At 35.9% G+C, this 13,595-nt stretch overlaps 1 protein-coding gene across 6 annotated transcripts in view; it reads right to left on the reverse strand.

Annotated features, from left to right (window-relative positions):
- LOC129657828 (cytochrome c oxidase subunit 7B2, mitochondrial) overlaps positions 1-13,595 on the reverse strand; it is a 141,371-nt gene that overhangs the window by 51,688 nt on the left and 76,088 nt on the right. Inside the window, exon 3 of one of the 6 annotated variants that reach the window (XM_055588474.1) lies at positions 837-899. The exons of the other annotated variants lie outside the window; for them this stretch is intronic. The gene's annotated coding sequence lies outside the window, so the exon portion shown is untranslated. The remainder of the gene's footprint in view (positions 1-836; positions 900-13,595) is intronic. 6 annotated transcript variants of the gene reach the window in all.

Raw genomic sequence — 13,595 nt, forward strand, 5'->3', positions numbered from 1 at the left:
ATTGTTAGGGTTATATTAAGTGATTTTGGCTACATGTTACACGGATAAGTCTATTAGTTTAAAGGAGATATGCAGGAGTAGACAAGGGAATTAGGTTGAATGTGCATGAAACATCTTGGAAGGTGTCCTTAAATATGACAAAAACTTGCTAATTTTAGCTAATTTCTATGGCTTCTTTCATGGAATGAGTAAAATGGTTTTATGAAAGTGCTGACATTGAAAAAATCATGCATAATAGAAAATTTTGCAGGATATTTTAAAATGTCCTTTTTCGGGGTACATGGCTTTAATTATAAGTCAAATATTCACCCCACCCTCATGCCCAGCAACATTACTATCATTTTATATGTTATTCAAGCAACAAAAAATGAATTACAGTTTGCAATCTATTGAACGGAGAAGGGAATGGCAACCCACTCCAGTATTCTTGCCTGGGAAATTCCATGGACAGAAGAGCCTGGTGGGCTACAGTCCACGGGGATGCAAAGTGTTGGACACAACTTAGTGACTGAACAACAATCTATTTAAGAGATTCCTTCTTTGAGTTAGTTCTTCAAAGGTTAGCCACAAGAGCTTCTAACCCCAGGAGAGGCTGAAAACTAGGCTGTCACATTTACAGAATGTCCCACGCTTGGGTTATTTTGTAAAGTTGTGGAAAAGGAAATTGGGGGGAAATGGGACTTGCTTAAATTATCCCCACAACTATCTGTAGTGAAGTTACTGGAACTTCAGGGATTGATGAGCTGAAAAACTTAGTCCTATAAAACTGTGAAGGGATTATACGTCAGGGGAATTGTGGTAAGGCTTAAAAATAGGCTTCCAGAGCAAAAAGGTACCTGGAGAAGTTTATCTTCCATTCCCAGAAGCACAAGGATGAATTTTAAATGGTTTTGAATCACCTACAATAAAGGAGAATCCATAAACTTTCTTAGCAACCAATAACTGTGGCAAACAACTTTCTACATCATTATGTTCTGTCTTGGCGAAGCCAAATCATTCATTTTCCTCTTAAAATTAAGGAATTGTCCAGATTTCACATAGGAGTTCCTTTCAATTTTGTGATTCTATGGATTCTAACTTAACAATCTTGAGAAAACCCCTGGAGTCAAGTCTGTAAGTAGTGTTGGGCTGTGCTGTGCTGGTAATTTCTTTATTCCCTATTCCTTGTATAATAAGAGAGCAGGAAAAATTGACCCAGAGAGTCATTGGGGAAAAAAATGTCTAGAAGAAGGCTTTCTAGATAAAATATCTTATATATACTTATACTAAAAAATTATTCATTGTTTATCTAAAATTCACATTTAACCAGGTGTCCTGTATTTGGGGGGCTTCCCAGATGGCTCAGTGGTAAAGAATCTGTCTGCCAAGCAGGAGACACAGGTTGGGAAGATTCCCTGGAGAAGGAAATGGCAACCTCCTCCAGTATTCTTGCCTGGGAAACCCCACGGACAGAGGAGCTTGGAGGGCTACAATCCATGGGGCCACAAAGAGTCAGACATGACTGAGCGAGTGAACATAACAAACTACTTCAACTTAAGTTCCACTCAATAATGATATTAACGATGTGACCTTTACTTGAGTACTTCTAGAGATGCAAGTTTCACTACCTTCTAGGCTAGACCATCAGATTTTCAGTTACTGAAAATTTATACCATGTTCCACCTTTCATGGTGCCTCTTTTGAGGTAACTTCTCTATTGGTTCTAAATATGCTGTGTGGAGAAAAAGGATTCTATGTTTCAACCACTTCCTCCTTATAGGAGAAGATGGAATTCAAATAAAACCATGGTGTTATGACTTCTTGCTTCATGTGCTAACATCATGACATCCATACCTAGAGTTAGAATCCTGTCCAACTTTCCTTAATCACAAATAAAATTTCCTGCTTCTTGAATTTAGCACTTTTCTCAAATTGTAGCTCAATCTGAGCTCTGTTTGGTATTCTTTCACAATGCTGTGGGGTTAACTGAGCCTCTTTTCATCTTTTCTCTGGATCTTTATTAAAAATATGAGTTCAATTACAGTTCCTTGTCCAGTTACCGTGCTTCCCATTTCTTCATCAAATACTTTATTTCATTAGATTCAATAATTTTAAGATTCTCATCTGACTTGAGCCAGTGTTCCTTTAAGAATCTGAGACCATGCAATTTCTTTACATTTTCTCCCACTACCCCCTACTCCAAATATGTTTAGCATTTATAAATATAGTACAAATCTTTATTCTCAGATAAATTGGACACTTTCTTTCCATTTTCTTTCTTTCCTCAGTGCTTTCAAATCACAATCATTCTTGCTCTTTGTCCAAAAATTAAATCTCATTTACTTCATTGCTTTCTCTACTTTGTAATATATAAAGCTGTCCACAAAGTAAAGTATTCATTATAGTTTACACCCCCCTCATTAAAAAAAAAAAAAATCAGAATGAGACTTTTGTAAGCTATCTTCCCTATGAATCTTCTTGCCTTTGTGTTACCTTGGAGGTCTCTGTTAGGAAAATATCACTACACTCCTTCCAAAAAAACTCAAGATGTTACATGTTAACCAAATAATATACTCCAAAACCTATGTACGTAAGACTATGTTATAGGTTGTAAAGTTCTTTCACACCCATTATCCTGTTTCACCTTCATTACAATCCTACAAGATAAATACATCAAGAATTCTGGTTTCTTTTTCACAGATAGGACTACTAAAATTAAGAATGGTGAAATCAAAGGTTATATGTCCAACAAATGGAAGGTGTAGGGGCTAAGCCTAGATTTTTTAAGACTTCAAATATTATAATGGGATATTACTCAGCCCCCAAAAAAGAATGAAATAATGCCATTTGTTGCAACATGGATGGACCTAGGGATTACCATACTAAGTGAAGTGATCCAGACAGAGAAAGACAAATAACATATGATATGCTTATATGTGGAATCTAAAAAGGATAATACAAACAAATTTATTTACAAAATAGAAATAAGACTCATAGACATAGAAAACAAACACGGTTACTAAAGGAGAGGGTGGGACAAATTAGGAGTTTGGGATTAAAAGATACACACTACTACATATAAAATAGATGAAAATCAACAAGGACCTACTGCATAGCAAGGGGAACGACACTAATATCTTGTAATAACCTGTAATGGGAAAAGAATGTAAAAAAGGAATATATATATATATATATATATATATATATATATACATACACACACACACATAATTAACTTGGTGTACCCCTGAAACTAATACCTGAAATATGGCTGTAAAACAACTAACTATATTTCAATAATTTTTTAATTTAAAAAAGACTTCAAATATAATATTTTAATGATGTCATTTGTTTCCTTCTTTTTGTCATTTCATGCTATCTTCATTTATCTTCTTGCAATGTCCTCTTTCCCCCCATATTTCCAGACACTTTGTAGATTTTCATAGGTAAATAGTATCTTTTATATGTTTTTACTCTTTATGCTTCTATTTGACATTGTTTCAAAAAAATAAAATAAAATAAAAACCTTCCATGTCTTCATGTAATCTTTGAATATTTGAAGGAATGGGAAAATACAAGTTCTTTACCAGATGTCTTGAATAGCCTTATATTTTGATCACCTGGAGTCCTGATCTTTTTCTTCCGCTTCCTTTATATTTCTAATTCTTCATACAGCATGTATGCTTAATCAATACGGACAGGTAGGTGCAAGCATGCACATATCCACGTGTACATACATGCATACACACATCTCAAGAGGCATTGTCTGTGCCTTTCTAATTTGCCTCATAAGAAATACTTGTTTGGTTCAATTTCAATCTTCTTGTCATTGTGTATTCATCTTATTTCTTTGCTGCTATTTTAGGTTACATGGGTTTCTGCTGGTCCTTAATGTACTGGCCCTAACTATGCCCTTACAATCATTCTCCTTTTATTCATCTCAATTGTAACAGATTATCTATATTTTAATACACCATTTTAATATGTTCTAATAACCAACCAAGTCAAATGACAAGAAGCATGGCTTAGGGCTTTAATTGGAAAAATAAAATCACAATGCTAATAACTGACTTTCCCTATCATGAAAAATAAAAGTAAGAGGAATACCCTTCCATATTTTCATGTAACCATCATCGGTTAGATCTGTTTGTTGTTGCTGTTGTTGCTCCTTTTAACAAATATGGACTTACACTGTGCGGCTCCCCTAGCTTCAGTACTTAACCAGAATAATATTCTATTTAATTACTATAATACATATTTATATGAGTTAGGATGGTCTAATGGTTATAACAAATATACTCCAAAATACAGTATGAGTGAAGCATATTAGAAATTTGTTTCTTGTTCACATAAAAGCATTAGATGGGTAAACAGTAGAGCTGACTTCCCATGCAAAATGGAGTCTCAATTCCAGGCTGTTGAAAAGGGTCATAAACAGGGAAGCACAAACATGAGAAGTTTAATTTCATTTTCAAGTGAGTAAGTGGCATGTTTTACTTTTGCTCCCATTCCACTTGGTGGCACTCAGTCACATGGCATGCCTATTCACAAGAAAGTTTGGCAAACACTACCAGTGTGACTAGAAAGACGATTAAAACATGGATTTTGATCAGCAACCAGCAATGTCTAAAATAGTACCATTAGCTGCATGTGAATTTTGAGGTTAATCTGATGATACTTCTTTAATCATATGACAAACTTTTTAAAATATTTCTTATTTGCCTAAACTATTAGTCTGTCATAAGATATTGTAGCCTTGCAGATTTCAGAAGGAAACTTCCACTTTGCTTTCTGTAGTTCACCAGAGAAGTTGCCATGTGCAAAGAAATACATCATCTGTTTTCCTTTAGTTGGATCAACCTTGGGAAAGTGACATGTAATATGTATCTTTAAGTGTATCCTTCCTGGGCAGAATCATCTTCCTACTGAAAAATTACTACTAAAAATATATAGTTGATTTCAGTGCAAATTATGGAACATTTTTAAAATAACATGTTTCCTTTAGGAAATGAACTAAGCCTACAGCGATTATTCAATAAAAGCAACTTTAAGAGAGTCCTTCTTTAAAGGTATGTATAGGTAAAGTTCAGTTCAGTTCAGTTCAGTCGCTCAGTCATGCCCGACTCGCTGTAACTCAATGGACTGTAGAACGCCAGGCTTCCCTGTCCATCACCAACTCCTAGAGTTTACTCAAACTCATATCCATTGAGTCAGTGACGCCATCCAACCACCTCATCCTTTGTTGTACCCTACTCCTCCCATGCTCAATCTTTCCCAGCACCAGGGTCTTTTCAAATGAGTCAGTTCTTTGCATCAGGTAGCCAAAGTATTGGAGATTCAGCTTCAACATCAGTCCTTCCAATGAATATTCAGGACTGACTTCCTTTAGGATGGACCAGTTGGATTTCCCTGCAGTCCAAAGGACTCTCAAGAGTCTTCTCCAACATCACAGTTCAAAAGCATCGATTCTTCGGTGGTCAGCTTTCTTTATAGCCCAACTTTCACATCCATACATGACTACCAGAAAAACGATAGCTTTGACTAGATGGACCTTTGTTGGCAAAGTAATGTCTCTGCTTTTGAATATGCTATCTAGGTTGATCATAACGTTTCTTCCAAGGAGCAAGCGTTTTTTAATTTCATGGCTGCAATCACCATCTACATTGATTTTGGAGCCCCCCAAAAAATAAAGTCTGCCACTGTTTCTTCTATTTTCCCATCTATTTCCCATGAAGTGATGGGACCAGATGCCATGATCTTGTTTTTCTGAATGTTGAGCTTTAAGCCAACTTTTTCACAATCCTCGTTCACTTTCATCAAGCGACTCTTTAGTTCTTCTTCACTTTCTGCCATAACGGTGGTGTCTGTCATCTGCATATTTGAGGTTATTGATATTTCTCCCGGCAATCTTGATTCCAGCTTGTGCTTCATCCAGCCTAGTGTTTCTCATGATGTACTCTGGATAGAAGTTAAATAAGCAGGGTGACAATATACAGTCTTGACGTACTCCTTTCCTATTTGAAACCAGTCTGTTGTTTCATGTCCAGTTCTAACTGTTGCTTCCTGACCTGCAAACAGATTTCTCAAGAGGTAGGTCAGGTATCTGGTATTGCCATATCCTTCAGAATTTTCCACAGTTTGTTGTGATCCACACAGTCAAAGGCTTTGGCATAGTCAATAAAGCAGAAATAGATGTTTTTCTGGAACTCTCTTGGTTTTTAGATGATCCAACGATGTTAGCAATTTGATCTCTGGTTTTTCTGCCTATTCTAAAACCAGTTTGAACATCTGGAAGTTCACAGTTCACATACTGTTGAGCTTCCTGGCTTGGAGAATTTTGAGCATTACTTTGCAGCATGTGAGATGAGTGTTTGTGCAGTAGTTTGAGCATTCTTTGGCACTGCCTTCCTTTGGGATTGGAATGAAAACTGAACTTTTTCAGTCCTGTGGCCACTGCTAAGTTTTCCAAATTTGCTGGCATATTGAGTGTAGCACTTTCACAGCATCATCTTTCAGGATTTGAAATAGCTCAACTGGAATTCCATCACCTCCACTAGCTTTGTTCATAGTGATGCTTCCTGAAGCCCACTTGACTTCACATTCCAGGATGAGTGATCACATCATTGTGATTATCTTGGTCATGAAGATCTTTTTTGTATAGTTCTTCTGTGTATTCTTGCCACCTCTTCTTAATATCTTCTGCTTTGTTAGGTCCATACTATTTCTGTCCTTTATTGAGCCCATCTTTGCATGAAATGTTCCCTTGGTGTCTCTAATTTTCTTGAAGAGATCTCTAGTCTTTCCCATTCTATTGTTTTCCTCTATTTATTTGCACTGATAACTGAGGAAGGCTTTTTTTAATCTCTCCTTCCTATTCTTTGGAACTCTGCATTCAAATGGGTATATCTTTCCTTTTCTCCTTTGCTTTTCACTGCTTTTCACAGGTATTTGTAAGGCCTCCTCAGACAACCATTTTTTTTTTTTTGCATTTGCTTTTGCATTTGCATTGCTTTTTTAATTTCTTTTTTGGGGGATGGTCTTGCTCCCTGTCTCCTGTACAATGTCACAAACCCCCATCCATAGTTCATGAGGCACCTCTCTATCATATCTAGTCCCTTAAATCTATTTCTCACTTCTACTGTATAATCATAAGGGATATGATTTAGGTCATACCTGAATGGTCTAGTGGTTTTCCCTACTTTCTTCAATTTAAGTCTAAATTTGGCAATAAGGAATTCACGATCTGAGCCACAGGCAGCTCCCTGTCTTGTTCTGCTGGCTGTATAGTTTCTCCATTTTTCACTGCAAAGAATATAATCAATCTGATTTCGGTATTGACCATCTGGTGATGTCCATGTGTCATAGCAAACACCCTCTTTGCTATGTGAAGTTATAGTTATACTAATGAATGGTGATATGATATGAGGTTGTTGGCAATGAATGATTTCAAAGATTGTATTATAAGTTTTGACAGTCATTTTTTGTAACTGTGTATTACTGATGTACTGACTGCCATTGGATTCTTTCATTGAAGAGATATCAGCATGAGTTATGATTTCCTACAGTAGTTATATTTTAGACGTTAGGGAATTTGGATGCATTGGTAAAACCAATTCTGCCAATCCTATCGTTCTTCTATTTATTAGTATACAAATTTGGTTTTTAAAAATGTCATTGAGAGGCATATAAATTATTCAGATAGTGAATAAAAATTACCTCCAGTTGGGCTACGGGTAGACTCTTCTTTTAAATGATAAATAAATGATTAATGTAGAATGAGTGAATTTATGCCTATTAACATAAAATTATGCAGACTCTATTTAGATATCAATAGAAATCATGATAGTCACATTATGGCTTCCAATGTGATCATTAACAATCCTACTTGCTAGCAATTCTAATACAGCTTTCCCTATTTATAGTGTACCTTTTGTACATCTTAGATCTGACTTCCCCATGCAACTCTTCAGTGCTAACCAAGAAAATTTCAGAGCTTAGCCTTTGAAATTAAAGACTGCCCTGATTCTAGTAAAAGAAATCTCAGCAAAGTAAGAAAATGGACACATTCTGCCTTCACTTACAACTGCAGAAATGCAGATTCAGTTCTGCTTAAATAGTGAATTAAGAACTTAAAAATTTTACTTTCTTGTTTAGGTGAGAGGAAGTAATCATGTTCTTCTCTAAATTCTCATAGTATGTTATTAGAAACTTTAAAATGATCGAGTCTGGCTTATAATTATTTAATAGTTATCCTATTACTATACTGTAATCACCTTGAGATCATGTTTGGTACCTGGACTTTTTTTAATTCTCTGTGAAATATCCTGTACATGGCAGAAATGCAAATCAAATGTTGAAAATATTATTTAATTTTAAGAAATATTTAATTTCAAAATAATATATTATTTTCATTAGGATGATTTTCCACAAGAAAAATTATTTTGCATAATAAAAATTCATGAAATAGCACAGTATTCACTTTCACTAGAATACTTCATATCTCACTGATTCGTTTTCACCATAACCCTGGTTATGTGTGGGCTAGAAGTGGACCTTCATACGAGGCATCTAGTGTATTATTTGCTGTGTTGTTGTCAATTTACTGGCATCCTACTTTGAATAGCTTACAGCTTTTTTTGAGCCTCTGAGAATTTTGTTTTTCAAATGGGGGTTAGATTCAAGATTTTGCTTCACTTTGCCTTTTAGATTTTGTATGGAGAGAGAGAGAGAGTGATAAAACCTTAGCAGCACATATGGACACCTTATCTTTGACAAAGGAGGCAAGAATATACAATGCATTAAAGACAATCTCTTTAACAAGTGGTGCTGGAAAAACTGGCTAACCACTTGTAAAAGAATGAAACTAGAGCACTTTCTAACACCATACACAAAAATAAACTCAAAATGGATTAAAGATCTAAACGTAAGACCAGAAACTATAAAACTCCTAGAGGAGAACATAGGCAAAACACTCTCCGACATACATCACAGCAGGATCCTCTATGACCCACCTCCCAGAATATTGGAAATAAAAGCAAAAATAAACAAATGGGACCTAATTAAACTTAAAAGCTTCTGCACAACAAAGGAAACTATTAGCAAGGTGAAAAGGCAGCCTTCAGAATGGGAGAAAATAATAGCAAATTAAGCAACTGACAAACAACTAATCTCAAAGATATACAAGCAACTCCTACAGCTCAATTCCAGAAAAATAAATGACCCAATCAAAAAATGGGCCAAAGAACTAAATAGATATTTCTCCAAAGAAGACATACAGATGGCTAACAAACACATGAAACGATGCTCAACATCACTCATTATCAGAGAAATGCAAATCAAAACCACTATGAGGTACCATTTCATGCCAGTCAGAATGGCTGCGATCCAAAAGTCTACAAGTAATAAATGCTGGAGAGGGTGTGGAGAAAAGGGAACCCTCTTACACTGTCGGTGGGAATGCAAACTAGTACAGCCACTATGGAGAACAGTGTGGAGATGCCTTAAAAAACTGGAAATAGAACTGCCTTATGATCCAGCAATCCCACTGCTGGGCATACACACTGAGGAAACCAGAAGGGAAAGAGACATGTGTACCCCAATGTTCATCGCAGCACTGTTTATAATAGCCAGGACATGGAAGCAACCTAGATGTCCATCAGCAGATGAATGGATAAGAAAGCTATGGTACATATACACAATGGAGTATTAGCCATTAAAAAGAATACACTTGAATTAGTTCTAATGAGGTGGATGAAACTGGAGCCTATTATACACAGTGAAGTAAGCCAGAAAGAAAAACACCAATACAGTATACTAACGCATATATATGGAATTTAGAAAGATGACAACAATAACCCTGTATACAAGACAGCAAAAGAGACACTGATGTATAGAACAGTCTTATGGACTCTGTGGGAGAGGGAGAGGGTGGGAAGATTTGGGAGAATGGCATTGAAACATGTAAAATATCATGTATGAAACGAGTTGCCAGTCCAGGTTCGATGCACGATACTGGATGCTTGGGGCTGGTGCACTGGGACGACCCAGAGGGATGGAATGGGGAGGGAGGAGGGAGGAGGGTTCAGGATGGGGAACACATGTATACCTGTGGCAGATTCATTTCAATATTTGGCAAAACCAATACAATATTGCAAAGTTTAAAAATAAAATAAAATAAATAAAAATTTAAAAAAAATAAATAAATAAAACCTTAGCTCAAGGCTTTAAGCTCGTAACATAAATGGGAAATTAAAATGAGACAAGAAAGGGGATAGAAGGGAAGCAAGTAAATTTTAAACCTCAACTACACAGATTAAGTGGTTAACTAATAACATGTCAACATTCTTTGCTAGAGTCTATCTGTGTGTGGAAGGAAGAAAGGCAAAGTAAGAATCAGAGAAAAGTTAACACATTAGATATTAGCAAGAGCCAGACGTTCTGCTGAGTGATTTACATGAATTATTTTATTCCTTTCTAACATCTGATAGAATCATTTTCCTTCTTTTCATTGTTGAAGAAACTGAGGCACTAGGGATTTAAGTATACCTACAAGGTGAGTAGACAAGCCAGGTTCACAGTTCATCCCATGAGTTCCTCAGTTTATGATCTCTCTACTATAGTATGCTGAAAAAATCAAGTACAATCTGAATATTGACATTTTCACTGTCACTGTGCTTTTTTTATTACTTCTCTCTGACATTAATTGGGTGACTCTAATTCACTAACTACAAACTCTAAATATTCTGAATAATCACATAATCAAAGCATAATCCTAGGTCACAGAGTAAAAAGCACTTTCTGAAATACTTTCCCATCTTGAGGAAACAGGATGAAGTTAAAGAAGCCTCAAAGAGGCTTAGGGTCTGGTTACAGAGTCAGGCTCAATGAAATTTAAAGAAAACCAGGAATAGGGGGAAAAGCCTCAAACTGGGGCAGCTGAAAAAGCCTAGACACTCTAATCATCTCAGTAGATTAGAGTTTAGGTAGTGAGCAGAGTTGGAGGGTCACCTTATTGAAACCCTCTTCAAACACATTTTATCCCTCAACTTCAGAACTTGCTTTGCACACGAGATGTCTGAATAACTCTTTGAACCTACGCATTTCTCAGTAGAACAAAGAAAAAGAACTGATTAGAAATTTAAATTTCAGAAAAATTCAAAATTGAAGAAGATAGACTTCTCCCCAAAATAGTGTACAGTGGCTTCCAGTGTCTTATTAAGCCCCTTACAAAGGATAACTGCACTGGTACCTGTGCCAGAATGGACTGTTTGAAAACATCCAGAAAGTTGTACAAGTGAGAATAAAGAGAAAAATTATGTCATTCTCAAATTATTCAATGATCTTGTGTATACTCAGTAACCTTCTCCATGTGATCTTCCCGACTCAGGGATTGAACTTGCATCTCCTGCATTGGCAGGAGGATTCTTTACCACTTAGCCACCCTTGTGAAAAATACAAGAGCATAAGGCTCAGCAGTAAAGAATCTGCCTGCAGTGCAGGAGCCACAGGAGACTTGAGTTTGATCCCTGGATCCCTTAGTAACTAAACAATACCAACATTCTCTACAAAGTTCACTGGAATACTCTATAATAGAGTGGAACTCCAATAAAACAAACAAAAGCAAAACAAAACAAAAAACCAAACTGACCCTTCTTACCTTCTGCTGGAAGTACAAAGGATTAATAAGACAGTAAATTCAATAAAGGTTACTGAGTACTACAAGATCATTGAATAATTTGAGAATCGACATAATTTCTCTCTTTACTTATTCTCACTTGCACAACTTTCTGGATGTTTTCAAACAGTCCATTCTGGCATGGGTACCAGTGCAGGAGAAACCACATGGACAGAGGAGACTGGTGGGGTTGCAAAGAGTCAGACATGACTGAAGTAACTTAGCAAAGCATGGCAGACTTTAAGCATCTTTCAATGTAATGGAAAACCAAGTACACAAAAATGTTCTCATTACTATAAGTAGTTCTCTTAGACATGGCATACATATGTGTTATCATCTGTGTGAAGCAGACCACAGATTCCATATCTGTCTTATCTATGCCATAAATTTGGAGGCTCTGTTCTGTGATACTTCAGATATCTCAATGTTGCAGAAAGCCCCTCCTTTGTTTTACCTACTCATTTGGCTGTCTTTCTTCCTCCAAACACCGTAAGCTTCAAAAACGAAGTGACCATTATTTCTACCTATTAATTTACCTATTCTACCTATTAATTAATTTACCTGTAAATTAATATAAGTGCTCAAAACTACTTATATAAGTGCTCAAAAACTATTTTTTAATGAATGACTGAATAAAATGAATACGTCTTCAGTGTCACTTTGACATGTTCACAATCACTTCAAATTTTGCCCTTCTTAAAACAAAGTCTTTTTTTCATAGCATGTTAGCTTCTCTTGGCTGACAAGTGACAAAGAGTTCCTTGCATAATAGGGATTATTGAGTATTTTTGATAGAAAAAAATGCAAAATTAGGGCAAATCTGATTTGGAAAACTTCTTGATTGAACTTTTCATCAAAAATTCCTTTGGTGGTATCATTTCATAGTCACACCTCATTCATTCTTTCTACATATGGAATTAAAGCTCCCATCCTAAGGGCTGAAAGGAAAACAGTAACAAATACCTCACTCTTAGGAATTTTACAATCCACAGGTACAGAAATAAATTAAAGCAACAAATAAGTGTTACAAACCATAATTAAATGCTAAAGTAAAACCGAGTAGTGACAGGAAATTCTCATCTAGTCCCAGATAGAAACTAGATCAGGGTAGAATTCCAGATCTTTCCACTGTCTGCATTTCAAAAGGCAATTGCACTGTTTCTGCAAGATTGATGCTAGCTATTCAGCTTAATATAATTCTCTATCTAATCTGATGACTTGCTTTTTGCTTACTTACTTTTGGCTTATACAGAAGAGTAAGTTAGGTAGCACATCTCTAAAAGGTAAAAATTTAGATGCAACAGCCCATCACAGAAAGCCAACCAGAATTACTATAGTTGAAGGCTAGGAATCTGAATTTTAACAGGTCTGTCAATTAAGTTTTCCACATACTAAAATTAGATCCACTACTGTATGCTGACTTAAAAATCAACTCTGAGTTTCATACCTAGTTGTTCTTGTTGAGGTTCTTCTGCTCTGACTTCAACTCAAATACGGATTTCTAATTATCCTTTAACAAGATGTCATAAACACAAAAGGAAAATGTGAAGTCAAAGTCATGAGAGGCACTTTGAAAACTGTACCAGACAGAATTCAGTCAATCTCATCAAGAAAGTAATATCAGTTAGCATAGATAATTCCTTCTGACAGAAATTACTTTTCCAGAAGAAAATATGAACTGTATTTAGCAGAAACATTCTTTGAAGTTTTCAGTGAATCCTTAAGTACTTTTGACTCCATGTTACAGCTTGTATGTAAATTGACAAATTAAGACACAACATAAGCAGCCAAGAAGGGTGATCACAGGCAGCAGTCTTTTTAGCAATAGCAGGACTGGGTTTGGAATATTAAGATCTGGTGGTTGCTCCACCATTTACTTTTTTATATTAGGGAGATCATTTAATCCCATCTGAGCATCAGATTCTCTAATCTTAGATACGCA

This window comes from Bubalus kerabau, chromosome 7 (assembly GCF_029407905.1).
Source record: "Bubalus kerabau isolate K-KA32 ecotype Philippines breed swamp buffalo chromosome 7, PCC_UOA_SB_1v2, whole genome shotgun sequence".
In the NCBI taxonomy this organism is placed as follows: domain Eukaryota; kingdom Metazoa; phylum Chordata; class Mammalia; order Artiodactyla; family Bovidae; genus Bubalus; species Bubalus kerabau.